This window comes from Adiantum capillus-veneris, chromosome 26 (genome assembly GCF_014529385.1).
Source record: "Adiantum capillus-veneris isolate H3 chromosome 26, ASM1452938v2, whole genome shotgun sequence".
Taxonomy (NCBI): domain Eukaryota; kingdom Viridiplantae; phylum Streptophyta; class Polypodiopsida; order Polypodiales; family Pteridaceae; genus Adiantum; species Adiantum capillus-veneris.
Genome location: NC_140956.1, coordinates 73,282,779 through 73,305,111, shown reverse-complemented (window position 1 = coordinate 73,305,111; position 22,333 = coordinate 73,282,779).

Below are 22,333 nucleotides of genomic sequence, written 5' to 3'. Positions count from 1 at the left end.
AGGATATGCCACTTCCTCACCCTCGTCCACCAAGCCATTGAGCAGCAAATGAGCTAGATCAGCACATAAGGATCATATAGTACTTAGAAATCGAGAAGAAGAGATAACATCGTCGATAGGGCGGAGTCCAAAGCCTCCATCACCTCGTAGGAGTCTTCACCTCGTAGGAGCCTGAACCAAGAACCGGACATCTCAAAAGCCAGATCATGGAGCCACAAACCAGGAACCACCGCAACACCATCTCTTTAGGCTATTACAGGATCCAAGCTACAGCCAAGCCAAATTTGGGTTGTGTGATGCCACCAAGCCACTCAAAGCTGCCACCCAAGGGGAGCCTGTCGCAACAACACCAGATCCGCCCACCAACAAGCAGCACCGAGCACCCTTTTTCCCCCCAAGCAAGGGGCAAGGACGCTCTCCCGGGCATGCCAAAAATAAGGGGGGGTAAAGGCCATGGTGAAGGACCTTGGCGATGCTGTAGGGGCCTCCTTCTTGAGGTGATCCCAGCCCCTCGGGCTTCTCCCCTTTCCCCAACACTCCCCTAAACCCAACACGTGCATTACCAAGCCCACCCTACCGCAAGCCGCCCTCTGCGATGCACTTTGTAGGTTGCAAGTTGACCGCCATGAAACTCCCTTGCTGGTAGCAGCTTTATCTCTACTAAATTGAAAATGGATTCCTAGGCATACACAAGCTATAGCCAAACATTGTGTCTAAGAGAATTCGTGAAACCATGATGGGAAAACCGATGCTTATCAATAGCTTTATTAGTGTAGCATGTAACATAGGCAAGTTATGGGTTCCCAAAATACAAAATATGGTTTTTATAGCACCCATAACATCAATCTATAACCCAAATCTAAAAAAAAGAAAAGAAAAGAGCAAGAACTCCCAATTGTGAGTGATATTATATTAATAAAATCTATAACCCAAATTTTATGAATGAATACACTTTAGTTGTTAAGTGTAGAGCTTGATTTACCCCTTGTAATTTTTTGTATTAACGCACATTTGTAAGGCTCCCGTTATGAGGAGAAGCCATCGTGCATGAAAACAAATCACTCATCGAAAATCAAATTTTCACGGCCAATTTCGAGCAAAGCTCAAGACTGGCTTCGCTGGAATATTATGGCTGAATGACAGTCAGAAAGCGGCTGGTCGATTGGCCGATGGTCGTAATTCAGTGGCCGATAGCCAAATTCAAATCGGACTTGTCTTCTCAAGGACAACCACACATGGGTGCACGGGAGAACTCAACTTGGACTTGTCTACACAAGGGAGGCTACACACGACTACCTCTCGTGAGAGAAGACTATCTCTACCAGAAGGACCTTTATTTGTCATTAGGCGGTCTTGCAAAGAACTTGCAACAATGGCAAATGAAGCAGAAGCATGGATTTTCCTTGACCGAAAGGCATTATGAACAATTTGGCTAAGCTTGACGTCGACGGTGGCCTTTAACATTTTGGAGATGAAGACCACGGAGGACTTGATAAAGTCACTTCACGGCCTTTACAAGAAATCATCGGCATCCAAGGTATTCTCATGAAGCACTTGTTCGCATTTAAAGATGGTAGAGAATGGTTTAGTTGCATAACAAATAAATGACTCTAACACCAACATAAGCCAACTTCGATCGGTGAAGATCAATTTTGATGATGAAGTGCGAGCTCTCCTTATACTATCGTCTCTACTGGATAATTAAGGTAGCCTTATAATGGCTATAAGTAACTCTATCTCTGACACAAATAATATTAAGTTTGATGATGTTGTGGGTGTTATCCTAAGTGAGAAAATGTGAAGGAGAAGCACAGGTGAATCGTCAAGTGCTACATAGTTAGTGGAATAAGAGGAAGGCCTAAGGAGAGGTTCAAAAACCAAAAGGGTCATGATCCCTCAAGGCGGAGCAAATCATGTATAAAGTCAGTTCTTGAATGTTGGAACTGTGGCAAGAAGGGCCACGTCAAGAAGGATTGTTGGTCCAAGAAGAAGAAGGAGTTGGAGTCTCTCGACAACAAGCCAACATTGGAGGCCAATGTGGCAGGTAAAGTAGAGCAATATGCTCAATATCTCTCATTAGATAATGTGTCTAATTCATGGATAGTAGATTTTGGGGCTTCATTCCATACGACACTCCACAAGCATCATTTCCAAGATTACACCAAAGGTATTTTGGGTATGTATACTTGAGAGATGATGAAGCTTGTGAAATTGTCGACAAAGGTACAATTTGTGTCAAAACTACTAATGGAAATGAATGGAAGCTTAAAGATATTATGCATGTTTCTTCTCTTCGCAAAAAAATTGATCTCTACAGAACAATTGGACAATGAAGGCCACAACATTGCATTCGGAAACAAACGGTGGAAGATTTCAAAGGGATCTTTGGTGGTTGCCAAAGGAGAAAAGGTTGGTACACTTTACTTGTGTAATGTCAGCACACAATCTTCAAGTCGTGCAATAGCTACATAACATGTTATGAGGCTAAAAATGTGATGAAGCTAGACATCACAAAGAATAGACTTCCTCCAAATATTGCAAGCGTATGAGCATATTCATTGACATCTCCATAGAACGTCAATAACTCCATCCACATGAGTAGGAAAGGTTTGGTTGACAGATCGTAGACACCTTGCTCTAATTGACCAAATGAAAAATACCAATGGAGATTATCCTTGGGTATTAGTGCCTACAAAAGAACCATAATTTGATGCATTTGTATCTTAAGAAGAGTAAGGTACCTCACCAACATAGGAAAAAATGAAAGCACTTTTATCTAATGTAACATAATGGAAATTTCAAATTTGACTTCAACAAGCACATCACTTGTAGAAGCATCTTGATGCCTATAGAATCCATAACCTTCTCAAAGGACTTTTCTATGTATAAGGCGATTAGGTCTTCCCAAACTCAAAAAAATAAAAAGTCTTTCAAAACATATTTAGTGCGTAAGTGAAGGGCGAGTTTAGGAAATGAAAAGACAGATGAAGGTGGAAAGTCAAAAGACCTTTTGTGTCCATATAAAGAGGTGATCTACTTTTCTCTTCTCCTTTATTTTTCCTTAAGCGTTTTCTTCTCTTTAAAGTGTCCTCTCTCTCTCTCTCTCATGCAAAGTTGTATTAGTCCTTCTCATGTTCAGCTAATACTGTTGCAGATCTACGTGCCTTGTCATTATCAGTTCATGCGTGCTATTGACTAGTGCATCGTTTTTGTTGTTATTAAGAGAATCTTTGAGTTAGAAATACCTTTTATTTTTTTTTGAAGCCATTAGAAATAGCGATTCCCAAAAGGAGTTCCCAAAATACAAAAAAACACTTATGACCATATGCATGCATCATAATTCTATTATGTCACACATTGAGGGCATAAACATTATCGTCATATGGTGAGTGCAGATATATATGGATATTCACAAATTCCACAAATAAAAGACAATAGGGGGACATAATCTTACTACTACCATAAAAAAGAATTAGATAAAACTTAAACTAGTACTTATCAGACAAAAGTGCTAACAATAAGATCAGCTACTTATGTAGTTTAACCCTACCACCTTGTAGTTAGGAATAGAATCAAAGAGGCCTATTGATCTAAAACACTTTATGCAAGATGAAAAACCAAAAGGAATTCTAGCATGCTCATCTCCTCCTAGCCATACTCTATATAGGCCTTGCCCTCTAGAGACCCCTAGATTGCATGCTTGCCATGTGACAAAGCCATGACCTTGGCCTTGTACCCACGCGATCACCGTATTGGACCTTTTTTGAGGCTTTTTGTAGGACGTGTAGCTCAACACTACTCCCCCTTGAGGAAGAGTAGTTGTGCTCAAAAATAAAAGTGGAAAATCTCTTCTTGTGAACACTAATGTTTTTCCAAGTGGCACCTTCTTTAGATATGTCTTTCCACTTGACTAAAGCTCGACGGCAAAGATGATTCCACTGGGTGACCAACCCTCAAGGATGACACCATGCTTTGATGCTTTTCCTTTTTGGAAGGAAGCCGCGTACTCACACACTTGGTCCACTACCTCCTGAATTTAGCGTTCAAAGCCACCAACTGACCAAAATATATATTTGCCTTTTGATTTTGTATGTCATCAACAATATCATAGTCTTCAACACCTTGGCCAAAGGGGGTAGTCCTTTGGACCTATTTTCCTTCTTCGTTGTCTCTGACTATTCTCTGGTTTGTCTTCTACTTTAGCCTTCCCTTTCCTTGCTCTTGTTTCCCTCTCTTCTTCTGTCTCTTTCTCCCTATCATGCCTAGCTCTCTTATTGGCCAAAACATCCACATATTAATGCTCAAGGGTAATAATGTTGATAGCTCTACCTTCTCCATATCTAGGCAACGATTGTGGTTGTTGTTGTGGCCGTGGTGCCTCTAGCGCCCGCTCTTGATGATTTTCTTCGATTCTCCCTTGACCACGCCCATATAAGGGGTATATTACTTCTCTCTTTCTCTTGGTGGTTCAGGACAATCAGGGGCATAGTGACCCTCTTCATCACACTTGTAGCACCTTCCTTGTAGCCTCCATCCCCTACCTCTCCCAGCCGGTCGCTCTTCTCTTTGGTTTCTATCCATTATGTTAATTCTTAATTCTTGCAACTGACCAGTAAGATCATGCAAAACCCGGGCCGTAACAGGATTCAGACCTTGAACCACTTGCTCCACTCTATCATCCGCTGCCACGGGGACCATTGGTTGCACCATAATTGGCTCAGCATGTGTCATGCCTTGCTCCCACCTTCTCTTGATCTTCTTGCTCTTGGCCTCTATAATTTCCACAGCTCTTTCAAATGTAGCAGGCTCCTCTTGATCGACCTTCTCCCTTACACTTGTTGTCTGGAGACAATCCATAAACTGACGCACTTTAAAGAAATCCCCTGGAGGTACTTGGGATGTCGCCTTTAATTGGACCCAAAGTCCTTTGAAGTGTTGCAAAAAACTCTCTAAAGTTAGCATGAACATCTTGTTGCAAACCTCTCAATTTTGTTGTTGCTTCTGTTGCGGTTAGCTTCTTTCCAAACGTGTCAAAAATTGCCCTTCACCTGCTCCCATGTTTGCTTTTTGTCTTCCTCTAAACGTTCAAACCACTCGCAAGCTTCTCCTTCGAGTGCAAGAGGAAATACATGAAGCTTTGCTTCATCATTCACAATATGCATACCAAGCGTATGCCACTCGAAGTCAGCAATCCAATCCTTTACATCCTCCTTCCCTGTCAACACTGGCTGACTATATGCCATCCCTTCTAAGTCGCTTCTCCCTTGTGCGAGTAACTCCACAAAAGTTGAAGTCTTTCACCTCAACCAAACCACCATTTTTCTTCAATGAAGCTCAAACTTCACAACAAAACCGCTTCACTTGGGTGCTCAACCGAAAAATTTTCTCTCCCCAGCAGGATCGCCAAAGGATGATGGAGAAAAAGACGCCGTGCGTACACTCACACACCCAGACAACTCAACACCACACAAGGAATTTACTAAATTCCAACCCACACACACCACCTCTCAAGAGCTCAATAAAAATACTACCCACAAGCTCAATTCAAACTCCAAACACCTCAACCTACAAGCCCTTGCCTGCCTGTAGACACTACAAGGTGAGTCGAGTTGATCAACATTTGAAATCACACCTGATGGTGACCAAAACATATGAAAAAACCATTAAAAACTTAAAAGATCCAGCCACAAAAGGCCTCTCTCAAATTATTGCAAAGACTCCACCTAACTCCAGTTTGTTGGACTCTTTGGAGTAGCGCCCACCCTAATGGCACCGATACTGGGTCATATAGTCTTGCAGAAAGCCGCACCTTCTTTCCTCAATTCCTCATAGAAACACATCCATGGAAACCTCAAAACTTCCATAGACTCTCCCAAGTTCAAAATTGAAGAGGGAAAGCTCTCATTCACTCCTCCACACACTCAAAAACAGGATGCGAATGCGACGGGAATGCACAAACCACCTGTAGGAACCCTTCTTCCTCGCACACACAGAGAGGTGAAACTACCAAGAATTGGATTCAAAAATTCTCCCTCAGCCTGGAACATCAAGGTACCATGAGTGATGTGGCACTTTGAAGCCTTTTCACACCTTTTTTGACAAATTTTTGACCTTTTTTGGCCCAATTTTGGCTAGTTATGACCTCGACGGGCATTATTCGTGGGAAAAACCCCAAACGAACTCCAAAATTCACCAAATTTTTGTCGCTTGATCCTTGATACCCAAAGCACTTTGCCACATCCCCACATTCCATATTTGACCACTTCTAGGGCGGTGCACGCATCATCGCATATCAAGCACCGTAAATAGACAATTACTGCCTGTGACAAACTTCTCGGGTGGGATGAGAGTGCCCGCACTTCCCACTTGTATTATTAACATTCTAGAAAGCTCAAACACATTTCCTAGAGCCAAAAGAAGCCACCAAGAACCATATCCAAGGCCCCGATACCATATCCAAGCATGTACGTATGCTCGACTACTGGCACGCGAACTTGACTATTCACAATGTGTACACATTTCATCTTTTTTAAAACTTGAAACCACTTTTCAAAGCTCCCAAATGCATGTATTTACATATTTTTGTACATATTACCATGCATATATACACTACTTTGTACACGCCGAAAGCGGTCTATCAACGACTTACATGAAAAACTGGATGAACTTGTGAATGTTCGAGTAACTCCAATTTTATAAGCCACATCATCGACTCGATTGAAAATCTTAAATGGGTCACAATATTTGGGAGATAAATTAGGAATAGGGCTAGTTTGCAAATTGTTAGAATGCTCAAGAACTCGTAAAAAGACATTTTCACCTTTCATGAAAATCACTTAGTCATTTTTATTAGCGTACTTCTTATAGCGATCTTAAGCTTGTCAAACATTTTAATGATCTTTTTTCAACATATCCATATCATTATGTATAAAGGACTTGACTTGTTGAATTTTTTTGCTGCACCCACTGTAATGGGTGAATGTGATGATAGAATACATAAGCATAAAGTACTAAACTTAGCTCTAGCATGTTTGACACTATTATAAGAAAATTCCAAATTGGAAGGTAGTTTTCCTAATTGGATTGCTTCTATATGCTTGTACCATATCCTTGTCATCAAATTTAATATTTGATGAAATGCTTAGCTTTACCATGGATTAATATTATTAGAACTTATCACTCTAGTCATATTCGTCACCACGAAAGCTAAAGGACGGAAGCTTCAATGAGGCTAGAATCATAGTTTCAGAGTGCTCCAAGGCCAAGATGAAATCTGAGAGTTCACAAGAGTCTAGGGGATCATTCCAAAATCAAGGAAAAATTTACATAATCTCAATCGGGGTTCAGATATGTCCGAAATGGTCAAATAATTGCCATAATGCAGTAACATCTAGGTCTAGCGAGGGTGTGTTGGGGGTACCATCGTAGCATAGCTCCAATTAGCAACAATAATTTTCAATTAAGTGGGGATGAGCTACCCGGCTAGGGCATGGAAACACTCACACGATCAGTGAGCTAATCATGCAACACGAACGATAACTCTATGAAGTGTGCTTCTGGGCCTATGGAGGAGCTAAGCCACGATGTCTGACAATCTCCACATCCACTTCTCTTCACCTCAAATCAACCCAATCACACACTTTAATGATTGCAAGACGCACACATCACTAATTCTATCTTGCAACACTAGTCACAATCACATGCACACAGATCTATCAAGCATCTGCAGTCCAATCAAATCCACATGCACACACAAATATTAGAGGGCAATCACACAAGATTAGAGCCAAATTAACCACTAATTAGTTACGATATAGCTAATCAAAGTATCATTAACAATCATAACAAGTATGAGAGAGGCATATTGAAAGATAATTAAACTTTGATTAGTGTTAATCAAGTTAGGCAAGGAGAAGCTCAAGGACTCCATAGCCACACACCTCATGAGCTCTCAACAAAGAGTGGTCTCAACAATGAGTTTGAGAATGTGCGCGTATGTCGCACGTGTCAATGCAAGGAACTTGCCGATACACCGTGTGCGAGCCACAAATGGCTCCAAGCACACAACAAACCTAACCTAGCAAGCTCAAAGATGGCGTTGGTGTGTCACTCATCGCTCTACGCTTCTTGTCGTGGAGGATTCCTCGCCACGAAGAAGAGGGAGACACCGCTACGCCACGCTCAACCACCTCACCGTCGTCGTGCCGCCGCAATGCTCGATCGCACTCTCTCTCTCTCTCACGCATATACACATACACAAGGAGATGAAGAAGAAGAAGATGGAGATGGAGCAAGAGCACTCTTCAATTGCACAAATGAGAGAATGAGTGAATTATAGGTTTAGTTGAATTTTATATGAGCTCACCCCATTCACACTTGGGCGCCCATGCTTAGCCAACTAATCCCTTGAATGTTCCAGCTAGAGTGCGCCTCTCATCGACGATCACTCTTACCCTTTCCCTATTGGACCGACAAGCCCGGTACCTGACTCTACCAAGTAAATAATATAACGTCCGTCGTAGGTGATATGGTGTCCGTCATCCGTGAGGGTTAACATGCCCCGCTTCCTGATGTAGATTCCATCCTCGGAAGCTATTGAGTTGAAGCTCGTTCATCGAGGTGGAAGAGCATTTGAGATGAATGTCCTTAGCCTTCTTCAGTCACACTGCAAAATCAAACAACATTGGCACAATAATTGCATTATCATATAGAATTAAAAAGCATATGCAGTTGTAGGCAAACAATGTGATTGGTAACAAAATTTTAAACCATTTGTCAGCAATAAAGATTAAATTGCAATATAATCAAATGCATAAACAGATGTAAAGGTAAAAAATTAAACAAGTATGGGGTCGCTAATTTAACGATCGAAAGGCACTAGAGATCGACTATTAATACCATGGGTAAGCTTCTTAATTTTCTCTGGTCAATTAAGTTGTTTAATCGCGAGAGCCAAGTATTTCATGTTCGAGGGTTGACTAGAGGCTATACCTAGAAGACCTTGTAGTTAAGCTACAATAAAAGGAATTTCTCATGAAATCATCGCCTGACTGATTACCTTTTCTTTGACCCCCCAAAGTCTTTTCACAGTGATTCAATTTTGATGTGTGTGCTTATTTTGTATGCCTTGGGTTTTTTGCTTTTCAAGGAAAAGCGCCCACACTGGGAACCTCTAGGGTTCTAGTACCATAGGCGATACATGTGAGTGAAGTACCAAATCAAGCTGAGGTTTCTCTTCCAGCTTAAGATTTTACATTGCGGCACTTTGATTTTTTTAATTTTTTTTTTCGTTTTCAACATTTTAATTTTGTCACTTTGGGGGGTCATATAACACCGTTACCCTCCCCAGGCTCATCACACTAGTAAACTCCCTTTATAATACTTAAGCTAAAGGTCAATAGGGACTAAGCCCACTAGAAAGCCCTAGTACATTTCACACAATGCTGCCGAAATCAGATTAAGAACCTAAGTAATCATTGATAATTAGAAAGGCATTCCCCATGGTATTAAGAGAAGATCTCTAACACCTAGCTTGGTCAAACTAGCTTAATCGGACTGCTTGATTTTTAAACCCAGACAAGTGATTATGACAAAAAATTACATTGAATTTAATGTTTGGTGCTAAACAAAGGCACTAAATATTATGCTACCAATCACAATCAAAGCAGACAAACATAGATGCAAAAAAGATAAGGAGCAATGCTAATGGACAAGAAACACCTGTTTGTGTTGATGGTTGCGCTTGATTTGAAGAGCGAGTTGAGATAAAGATTCCATGAAGGTCCAAATCCTAACAACAACAACACACTTCTGTACACACTAGGAAACACAAGGAATACCTCTAGGAGTCAGTGGAAAAAGGTACCAACACTTATTGAACACACAAAAAAAAACATAAGGAACCCTAACCTAATTATTTGCACTCCCCCTAGAGAGTCAAGGGAATAGGATATTGTAGAGATTGGGGGGAAACCCTAAGGCTAAACCCCTATCCTCGACGTCGAGATAAACAAAGTCATCATCCATGAGACCATATGTGCCATCCGTGTAGTCATGTAAATCTTCTTCTTCATCATAGGTACCCATGTTTACTAAGAAGGTCACTAGACGCCTATAGTCATCTTGGCCAAAAGGGTAGGCTTGTGCAATAGGAGAAACGCTCACTACTAAGTATGGGTCAGTCATGGTCAAGAGACATATCAGCCATTCTAACTCCTTGAAATTCCTCTCACATGCTAGCGTACCTACCAAATCCCATTCACATGCAAGCACCGGAAAGACCATGTGGAACATTTGTGAAAAGTAACGAGGGTACCTCTCACCCAAGGCAGGAGTGGATGACTCTAGCGTACTAGCCATATCTATACACGCAAATAGATGATGGTTAGAGTGCAAATATTACAAGGGTCGTGTTCTTGTGCATAATGTGTTTTTATGATTTTGTGTTATGGCTCTTGCTCTTTTACTTGTTTCTCTTGTTTTTGTGAGTATAAGGCTTTATATATACATTCCCTAAGATTGGAGATTAAGAGGTCAGGGAGGAAGGTTGAGGAGGAAGCAAGTGAATGATAGATGTCAGCAAACACTCCCCCCTTCCTTGGGTAGATCATACCTTTTGGAATGATGTCATCACCTTTTGAAACCAATTGTTCCAAGTTGTTATGGGTGAAGGCTTTAACCAATAGTTTTTGACCGCCCTATGCATTTCATCTAGTTGCAAGGGTGGTAAGGTACTCTCCCATGATTTTATTTGCAACATTGTTGTAGGTGGTGAACTTACAACGGGAGGTGCAAACTCTTTCTTGCTTGTATGAATATGTACAATGGTAGGTGGAGATTGTGTCGAAGCTTCTATTTCCGTATAGGAACTGCATGAAGAGCAAGAAGCTTCATTTGATTTCCCTATTCTCGAGCTAGGTGGAACAAATTGTTCTTTCTTTGGTACCCAAACTAGCTCTGGAGCAGGTGTGTAGCCTTCCGTGATTTTTTTCTTTCCGCGATCTTCAATTTGTTTTGGAGCCACAAGATTAAGCTCACATGGGCCCGGTGACAAGTAAGAGCACAATTTATGTTTTGGCACCCAGATTTGATCATTTCCTTCATAGTAGCCTTGGGCTTCCAATAGTTTTTTAGGAATCCAACGCAACATTTCTTTACATTTCTTGGGGCGAATGGGACGTCTCTTACCAGGCTCCTGTCTTTTAGCACTGGCTATGGTCGCTAAAGAAGCTTTAGGGACCCACTTGTATGTTTTCTTTGTTATATTGGGATGGGTCTTGTGTATCTCAAGCTTTATTTCAGCTACATCAGTTGAAGCTCTAGAGACTTGGGCTATGGGGACATATGGTTCAACCTCTTGGACATGCAATGTTTTGGGTTTTATTTCCTTAAGAGACAATATCTCAGGGAGTATGGCTTGAGTGGCAGGGCTAAGAGTTGGTTTCTGTGTTGTGACACCCCCTGTCCCCCAATCAATAGTGCATTTGGTGTCTATCATCCACGTGCGTCCTAGATTTATATTACCCTCCATAGTTCCGACAGGCATGACCAAAAAGTCTTGAGCTACAACCCCATTGTCATAACTGACAGAAGTGTGCTAGATTCCAAAAACTGAAGTTTTTTTCTTGTTGACACCCTTGACTTGGATAATACTCTCAGATAGAGGTGGCTGCCCTAAATGACACCACACCCCATATGATAGCAAATTATATTTAGCACCCGTGTCCAATAAGACGTTATATAGCACTTTTCCATAAGTACTGTTTAGCTTAATAGGGTATCATAGAGGTGTGTCAGAGTCCAACCAATCGTCGTTGGTTTCAACGTGGAATGCACGTGTGACTCCAAGGTTAGCCTCTCGTTTTCGTCTTATGCGTTGTTGTCGCTCCTCAGCCTCAGCTTGAGCTTGTATCTTCTTCAATTCTATTTGTGCCTTGGCTGCCTTTTCTGTATGGATGGCACGTAGCTCCTCTTGGCTTAAAGGATTATATTATCTTTTAAATTTGCTCCCATTGAGGAATCCAATGGTTTCAACTCCATCAAGAGTCTCCACACGAATGGTTCCTTGTGGGGTGATCTCACATACTCTATATGGTCCTTTTCCCGCATATTTCAACTTTTTCTTTTCATTACGCACTCCATACATAAGGACTTTATCACCAACATTGATATCTTTGTTCTTTAGATGACGTTCAAAACATTTCTTCCTCCTATCTTTCTCCACAAGTGCATTTTGCACAGCTAATTGCCTCTCTTCATCTAGCCTTCCAAGGATATATAATCGCTCAACTAAGGGGTTACCATCCCAACCTTCTTGAGAAGCTACTCGAAGACTAGGAACGACAAACTCCCATGGCATAACCACTTATTGGCCATACACCATCTTAAAAGGTGTACAGTTAATGGCAACTTTATACACAGTACGATAAGCCCATAGAGCCGATGTAAGCTTTAAATCCCAATCTGTGCGATGAGCTTCCACCGTTTTGGTCAAGATAGAGATTAAGGTCTTATTGGTGCTCTCAGCTTGGTCATTTGCTTGTGGATAATAAGGTGTGAACTTATGGTGAGCTATCATAAAGTTGGTAGTGAGTTCTTTTATTACTCCATTTATAAAATGAGTACCATTGTCACTAACAATCTCAAAGGGACAACCAAATCTTGTAATAATGTTCTCAAAGAGAAACTTGGCAGTTGATTTCGCATCGGTCTTACGTGTCACCTTGGCTTCCGCCCACTTTGTCACATAGTCAGTGGCAACGATAATATATCGAGATTGAGTGCTACGAGCTGCCGGACTAATTGGGCCTACAAAGTCCAAACCCCATTTTTCAAATGGTTGAGTCACTTTAACAGGATGTAAGGGCATCCTATCCTTTCGTTGTGTGATCTTGTAACGTTGGCATTCATCACATCCTTTTGTAAAAAGTGATGCATCCTTGAATAAGGTAGGCCACCAATAGCTTGAATGCAACACCTTTCTAGCTGTTAGTTCCCCTGAGAAATGTCCGCCGGCTATACCCATGTGGGCTTCTTGCAGTATGTATAAATACTCATCCTCACGGGCACAACGTCTAAGAATATCATCCTTCCCTAGCCTGTAGAGAGTTCCTGCAATGAGAGAGTAAGGTTCACATTCTTTTAACAGTTTTCGAGCTATGTCTTTACGAAGCTCTTTGGGGGGAAAACCATTAACTAGAAAGTTCACAATCTTCTCACTCCATTCAGGTATGGTTTTGACTAAGAATAGAGAAGTATCGGGCAACTCATTATCGACTCTAGTAGGGGCTTCACCATTGGGTATACGAGACAAATGATCCGCCATGACATGTCTTTTACCAAGTCTCACCCCACAATGGTAAAATCAAACTCAAGGAGAATTAACAACCATCGTGTAATTCTTCCCGTGGAACAAGGTTTATTTACTAGTTACAACAAGGCTTGATGATCAACATAGAACACAAACTTGTTGGCCAGAAGGTAGTAGCGAAATTTCTTCACTGCATAAATCATACCTAATCCTTCTCGCTCTGTAGTGGTGTAGTTTCTCTCAGCATCATTCAACTGACGACTTGCAAAGCTAATGGGGTAGTCCAGTTTATGTTCTCCTGGTTGAGCTAGAACACACCCAATAGCAAAGTTCGATGCATCAATATGCACATGAAAAATTACATTACAATCGGGCACTCGTAGAATAGGAGCACTAGTCAAGGTCTTTTTCAATGACTCATAAGCATGGTCACACTCCGCAGTCCATTGGAACTCAATAAGAAGCTTGTACAAAGGATGAGCTATCTCGGCAAAGTTTAAAATAAACCGTCCATAATAACCAACATGGCCCATGAACCTTTGAACTCTTTTATAGTTTGTATGTGGTGGCAATTCATCAATGGCTTTAATTTTGCCCTCATCTGTGAAATCCCATTTTTTGACACTATATGCCCTAAAATGACTCCATGTTTAACCCAGAATTGGCATTTGAAAGGGTTTAAGGAGATGCGATACAATCTAGAATTCTCAAACACCTTTCGTAAGCATGATAGATGTTCTTTCCAAGAGGAATAAACACAAAGGTCATCTAAGAAAGCTTCACAAAACTCCCTCAAATATTCTCTAAAAGCAGTGTTTATTAATCTTTGAAAGGTAGCCGGGGCATTGGTTAAGCTAAAAGCCATAACACGAAATGCGAACACTCCAAATTTGGTTATAAAGGCTGTTTTAGCTTGGTCCTCCAGCGGAATTGTGAGTTGATTGTAGCCAGAGTACCCATCTAAAAAGCTATAAGCTTCCTTCCCTGCAACTCTTTCAAGCACATGTTCTGAATATGGCAAGGGGTAATGGTCCCTCCTAGTGGCGACATTGACCTTCTTGAGATCCACGCACACTCTGAGTTTCCCATTCTTCTTTGGCACAATCACTATTGGAGACACCCATTCTGAGTGCTCAATAAGGTATATGAATCCGCATTCCACAAGCTTTTCAATCTCTTCTTGAACGATTTTTGCATATTTAGGATACATTGGGTAGGGTCGTTGCTGAACTGGTTTAGCCATGCTATTCATGGGGATTGTGTGTTGCACCACGGAAGGTGGAACACCTTTCATATCATGATATGTCCAGGAAAATATATCCATGAATTCCTTGAGAAGTTCTTTAAGTACACACTCCTCAGTCTCGGTTAGATCTTGGGCAATGAAAACAGGTTTAAACTCTTCTCCTGGGTCTGCTAACTCTATTTCCTTAACTATCGTTGGACCGTCATAGACTCCATTGCTCCCATCGATAGGTTTTCTTTGAGCCTTTGTATACACAACCTTACGATAGTTTTTCTTTGAGCCTTTGTATACACAACCTTACGTTCCTGTATGGTATAGCATTTGAAATGTTCAGGTGCAGGGTGTAAGTCTGTGGAGTCCTGTTGTTCTGTGGACTGTGATTTCACGTCCGATTCCTTTTGTTGTTGAGCTAACTCTTGATTTTGTCGTCTCCTTATAGTACGAATCAACTTTGGCTTCTCTGTAGCCTCTAGTTGTGCGATGTCAATGGGTTGTGGACTACACCACATAACGCTTTGAAAGTATTCACCCCAGTTATCTACCAACTTTCGATGAGCATCACAGGCCCCTATATAATTAAGCCATTCTGCGGTAGATTTCTTTTCATTTATTCTAGCACGCACATTTTCTCGATATCGTCGCCTCTTATATCTCTTACTCTTCTTGTTTAATTCTCGGTTACGGCCGATCTCTAGTGAAGAGTCACTAGATGAATCACTACTTGTGTCTTCTGCTCCCTTGGATAGATTGTCATCTAGGTTACCACTGGGCCCTGAATGGTTTGTCCCCACATTTGCACTAAGATTTAACTCAGATTCTTCGTCCTCAGAGTCAATTTCAACTGATGATTCTGACCCCAAATCGTGTGGGCTATAGTCTTGTGAGGCGCTACTGGTTCCAATGCCAGTCAAACTTTCATCTTGTAGATCATCAGAAGCTATATGCATTGCTTCTAGCATATTTAAGGGTACAAGTGGTGGTATTTCATCCCCTCAGGTGTTACCCAGGTCGTCCCCCTATTTCCCCAAGTATCTATGGTTGTTGCTAGGTGGACCCAATCCACATTGTCCGACTCAGTCATCCCAGGTAGTACATCCATATAAGGAGAATCTTCCCCAACATCAGTGTCCGCTTTACACGTGTAACAATACTGCAATGGGGCCTAGTGAACTATGGTGTCAGATCTATGATCAATTATAAACCTGTTTCCTAGAGGATGTGCTCGACCCGTCACAAGATCCACTCGAATGACAGAATCTTGGAACTGTAGGTAGACATGGTTCTTAGACCAGTCATGCACCATTTTTGCTTCCCTCATGAAAGGACGTCCTAAGATCATCTCCGATGCCATAGTGTGTTTGGAGAAATCCATAACAATGAAGGTAATCCTTATTTTATGTCCAAAGACCTTGATCTTGAGATCTTCTAGCATCCCAAAAGGTTTAACAATAGACCCATTGGCCATCTTCACTACTATGGTTGTGGTTGCAAGGTGAGGTCTTCCCATAGTTTCCCAGCAATTTTTAGTCACAATGCTAACCCCAACGCCACCATCAAGGATTCCCTTCACAATTAATCCCTTAGTAGTGATTGGTATGGTCGCATTGGATTCATCACCCTCAAAGTATTGTCCCAACTTGTTAACAGGTATTTCTATAACAAGGTTCTCATCTAAGTTGGGTTGTGGATCTGAGTGTTCCTCCTCTATTGGCATCTCCCCAGCTCCATCCATCTGTGCAAATTGTGGTAGCCCAACTTTAGTTCTCCATTGAGGAAGGCTCAAAGAGCTGAGACTAGCTCAGGGTCTTTATATAGTTTGGACATGATGGTGGTTCTAACTTCTGAAGCCTGACATGAAATCCATCAATTTGGCAATGGTTAACGACACCTTTTGGCCTTGAGTCCCTTGACTTGGGGAAGATGGGATCTCCATTTCTTCGATAGGATCAAGTAGTCCCTCCGTAAACATTCTTTCCATCAAGAAGTGAGTATGCCCACTTTCCCATGACTTTAAGTCACTTTCTTCTTGGATGATACGAGGTATGGCTAAGGGTCTATGGTCTTGGTGAGGTTGTTGTTGTGTAGGGAACACGCTGTCTGTAATCTGGATCTTCCTAGGTGCTGGTTCTAGATCCCTTTGGGTATCTTCTACCAAACTCCTTAATTGCTTGACTCGCTCAATCTCCTCTATAGGGTTTGGGTAAGTTCCTATCTTCCTTTTGGATCCTGGCCATTGTGGCTCATGAAGATCTTCCTTGTTGGTTTCTATCTTAGTGGTCGTTTTGGTCTCCATGGTTTCACTTGAATCCGAATCCTCTTCAGCGTCGTTCATATATACAGGGTCGTTACCAGTCCCTATGTTGGTCTTTGAACTGGGGTCTGGACTTCGCTGTTTTTTGTGATCTCTTCCTTCGTGTTTTCTTCTTTTTTTGAGATTGGGCAATTGATGCTGTGTCTCTTTCCTCAAGAATATAGTTTTGTTTTTGGAGCATCGATCGTGTGAGTACGTTTACTGGTACCACATGTGTACTTTGTGATGGCTCCTCGGTAACTTCAATCAAGTTTTTTGGCGTGATCTTCGATGCATTTGGATTATTTGGACATTGGGCAATCAAATGATCTATGCCACATCGATTACACATGAGTATCGGCATTGTAGACGTGCTCGCTTGATTGGTTTGCATTAGTGTGGCCTTCTTTTGTAGCCTAATAGGACACTCGGCTACACGATGTGGACCTCCACACTCATAGCATTGAAGAGGTGGTCTCTTAGTGGTGTAATTGATATTTTGGCCTCTTGCTGCAAGAGCAGCTACTTGATATACAAGTTTGACTTGTCCCCAATAGTCCTCCATGTAGTATTGTGGACTTTTTTCAAGCACATCCAGCCCATAGGCAATATTAGGATCTATATCTTCCTCACAACCTTCCAAACAAGCAATAGATGACTCACAACGCACTTGATTCACAGAAGTGATTCTCGGATGTGGTGGTTGCGGTCCTAGCACTGGAGGTGGTAAGGGTGTTGTTTGAACAACATTTTGGGCCCTAGGCACCATGTGTTGTGATGTTCGTTCAAGAGGTGGGGCCGTCATCAATGTAGGCACTCGAGGTGTGTCTATCCATGCTAAGGTTGGTCTATTGGCCATCGCGCACTTAAATACTATGCAATCCTTAGCTTGATGACCATACCTTCCACAGGCATTGCAATTCCCATTGAATTTTACTCTAAAAGTAGGGCATTCACTGGTACTATGCGGTCCATAGCATACTGAGCACCATTGTTGCTCCCTTCTTGGATACATATGATTGTTCTGCGGAGTACGATTGTCTCTAAGACTCTCTTGAATAGCCTTGGTGAGATCCGCTAAAGTCATCTCATATATCTTTGGCTCCTTAGCAATAAGCTTTAGGGTCATTGATTGATGCCCCGATGCTTGTGAGCTAATAGATTTAAACTCAACAGACACTCTTTCTCCTTGAATCATTAAATTATTGTGTCCAATTGGATCGCATTGGTGGTGACTGCTTCCCAAGTGGTGATACCTCTAATGACTAAGCCATTGTAGATATCCTCATGTCATAATCCCCTAATGAATCTATCAAGAAATTGGTTATTGTTGAAGTGCTCATTTGGATTACATCGAGAATTCAAATGCTTCAAGCGACTAATAAAGTCTCTCACCGACTCTCCTTCCTCTCGTTGGGCTTTCTGGAGTTGAGAGGCTACACCCCAAAGTACTCCCTCTCGTATGTATTCTTTTAAGAATAGTCTCCTAAGAGTAGGGTAAATCGTTTTTTCTTCCACCCTTAGGGTTCTATACCAATCCCCAGCCTTTCCACTTAAGGTTAGGCTTATAGCATTGCTCGTATGTAGGTCATTGTGTTCTCCTAGAGAATCGCATATTTGTTCAAACACTTCGATATGATTTCTCACATCCACGTCTCCACTAAATTTTTGTGTGAGCTTGGCTATTTGTACTGCCCTACTTCTAGGATCTCTATCAGGCGCGTTACGCATATTCTCAGCAATAGATCGATCGATAGCTTGAGCAAATGTTGCCAAGTCACCTAAGTGAGCAGGCACCGTGGGTGGAGGTGCTCCAGAGACTACATGTGGAGTAGGTATTGGCATTGGGCTTGGCGCATAGGAAGCCCTTGGGTCCCACGTTGGGTACGATGTTGTGCCATGTGGTGGTCCAAAGTTCATATGTGTGGCCCTAGGCATAGCAGACGTCGGATGTGACATGCTAATGCTAGCTAGTATAGTCCCATGGAAATAAGAACTTGGGTGTTGTGGTTGTGGAGCATAGGTAGTTGAAACAATGGGAGGGGTAGGGACTACATGAGTACAAGGACCCATGGGTGTATACGATTGGTACAGACTTGTAGGTACTGTTGCAGGCATTGAGCTACCATGTAGCGATGCTTTACTAACAAATGAGGTCCATGGCGTGTTTCTTGGCATGCCCATCATTGGGGTAGGCATGGTAGCCGTGGTGCCGTGGTGTCATCAAGGGAAAGATGAGCTAGACTTGGAAAGGTGAAGCTATCACTTGTGGGCTGAGATTGCACCGAGACCCCTGGTGAAACAACATATAGAGGATCCATCGGACTTACCGAGGGAGTCTCCATTTGCGATAAGGTCGGTTGTTTAGCCTTTCCTGTATCCAAGAATCTCATGAGACCCATTGAAGGCATGTTGATCCCCTTGTTTTGTCTCTCTAACTCAATGACCCTATGGATGACCTCACAAACTCTTTGTTGTTGATCCTCCACACTAGTAGCACCCATTGTGGATTGTAGGACATCTAACCAACCCACGTGATAGGTGTGACCTGTGTATAGATCGGTCAGAGTTTCTGTTTGTAGTTCGTACTCCCAGTTCTCATTTAAGAACACTCCATCTAGGATTGAGGTGCTAGGGGTGTCCTTTGAGCTAGATGCAATGTTGCTTTCTAGGGGTTGACCCTTAGCGGTTGCTAAGTCAGGAGCACTCCATTGCTCTCTTAGCAAGGATATTGACATAGGGGCTTTCGCTTTTAACTCTCTTCGTTGCTCCGCCTTGCGTAAGCTCTCGACTTCCTTTTCCCTAGCCGCAATGATATATCGCTCAACCTCTTGCACTTCAGCAAGGCTTCTACCATCGGGTAATATGACCTCAGAGGGAAATAAATCTGAAGAGTCATGAGGTGCAGTGAATGAAGTATTCACATGCACATTTTCTAAGGACATAGGGTCTACGTTGGTCACAAATGGAGAATTTACTTCCCCACCTCCCTCATTTACATCATTAGCTCCATGTTCGGAGCGAGTGGCTCTACTAAAGGTTTCCTTCAAGCGGCTAAGCACGCTCGGCCCGGACCGCGAGCCCATGGCATGCATGTCTTGGCTTGAGCTATTGGGATTAGGCATTGGAAAACCCTCCATGACGTCGTAGTCAGAGGAAGAGTCACTAGCCGCTATGTTCGGGTCTTGGTTTGTACTACCTTGGGTCCCCGCCGAGGGCCCGGAACCTAAAGTAGGTGGATATTGAGAACTCGCGTAAGTCAAAATTCTCTCTAGTTGCTCCGTCTCTAGCACACGACCAGAGCGCAAATGCATGTGCCTTTGGCACCCTACAAGCGTCGGCAAATAACTTCGAAGGTTAACCGCTTACTTTTTTAAGCGTCTATTTTCACTCGTGTTTTTTACGTTTTTAATGTTCTTTAATGTTTGATTTTAAAAAATAAAAATAAAGTGTGTGTTAGCTCAAAACGAGCGTATCACTCAGAGGGTCACGGTGTGCTTTAATAGCACAACGTTTGGTCACCTGAAGCTCCGTTGGTCCTCAAAAAAGTTGATTTTTAGCTACGTGTGAATCTAAAATTCGTAATTTTAAAGGGCGATAGATGTCACGCTTAGGCTTGGGTCTGGGCTTGGGTCTGGGAGATATTCCCGATCCCGATCCTACGTTTAATTTTTTTTTAATTTTTTTTGAAAATTTTTAAATTTTTTTATATAAAGGATAAGGTCTCCGCGGCTTGCGCGAGAGCACACACACACTCTACCTACCTACTTCTGACTAATACACCTACTGTTACACACTAACACACTCTATTAGCTCTCACAGATCTACTTCCTACTTACTGTACATTACATTACACAGAACTAACAACCTTAATACTAACACCTTACACAGAGTAAAAAACACAGTACCTTTGAAAACTCCATTAACAAAAAAAAATACACAGTATAACACAAAATCTTTCTTCTCAACACACACCCTCCTTCCTTACCTTTCCTATAATTGAAATTGCACCACAAAAGAAGCACAGAGTGCCATTCAAGCTTAGTGTATGGCATTCCCCAGCAACGGCGCCAAAAATGTGCGCGTATGTCGCACGTGTCAATGCAAGGAACTTGTCAACACACCGTGTGCGAGCCACAAATGGCTCCAAGTACACAACAAGCCTAACCTAGCAAGCTCAAAGATGGCGTTGGTGTGTCACTCACCGTTCTACGCTTCCTGTCGTGGAGGATTCCTCGCCGCGAAGAAGAGGGAGACGCCGCTACGCCGTGCTCAACCACCTCGCCGCCGTCGTGCCGCCGCAATGCTCGATCACACACACTCTCTCTCTCTCTCACCCATACACACATACACAAGGAGATGAAGAAGAAGAAGCTGGAGATGGAGCAAGAGCACTCTTCAATTGCACAAATGAGAGAATGAGTGAATTTTAGGTTTAGTTGACTTTTATATGAGCTCACCCCATTCACACTTGGGCGCCCATGCTTAGCCAACTAATCCCTTGAATGTTCCAATTAGAGTGCGCCTCTCATCGACGATCACTCTTACCCTTTCCCTATTGGACTAACAAGCCCGGTACCTGACTCTACCAAGTAAATAATACAACGTCCTTCGTAGGTGATATGGTGTTCGTGAGCTGTGAGGGTTAACAGAGAACCCTAATTTCATTTACACACTGCCTTATATACTTAGGGTAAAAATATGCAATGTTTGGGGGCCCAAGGCCTTTAGGGCTCCACAACTTACTGAATTTACAACCTAGGCACACTAACCGACCTATTCTTTACAGCTTGGAGCTCCCATTGAGCCCTTAACACATTAAAAATATTACAATGTCTTGACATAAATTGAGAAATTACAATACATGGCCATTTTGGAAAATGTAAAAAATGTGTGACCTGATCTTCATTGCTTCTTTGTATTCATCTTCGATATGCATCCGTAAGGCTCGGACCTTTAGCAGCTTTTGTTAACTGACGCCGGCTAAGTTAACATTCCCACCTTTCCATTTTAGTGCCCGTCCTCGGGTATCGTTGAAAAGTGTCCGTGGAGGCTGTGGAAGGTTTTGACTGGTTGTTGATGGGCTGTCGTCATTTGTTGTTGAATTTGTTGATGATGTTCATTTTGCTGTAGCATCTTCATGGGTTTGTTTCTGCTGTGAAAGACGATGTTGCATTTGTTCGTTGTAGCAGCATATGGCGAGGCTTTGTTTACTTGTTAAATGTATGTATAAGAGAACTAGAATGATGAGGTTCTAAATTAGGGTCTAATACCTGGATGACCAAAGGGAAAAAACCCAGTGGGAAAAAAGTACCTTTGGGATACGCGCATTATTAGAGTACTTATTAGCATGGAAAATACTAATAAAGTACTGAAGGGATTATTTGCAAAGGGATATAGAATTAAAGGGGTAGCAAATATGTGGGTGGCATGATGAAACATGTGTTTGCCTGCTGTAGTTCACTCAAGGTGCATAGGTGGAAGGAAA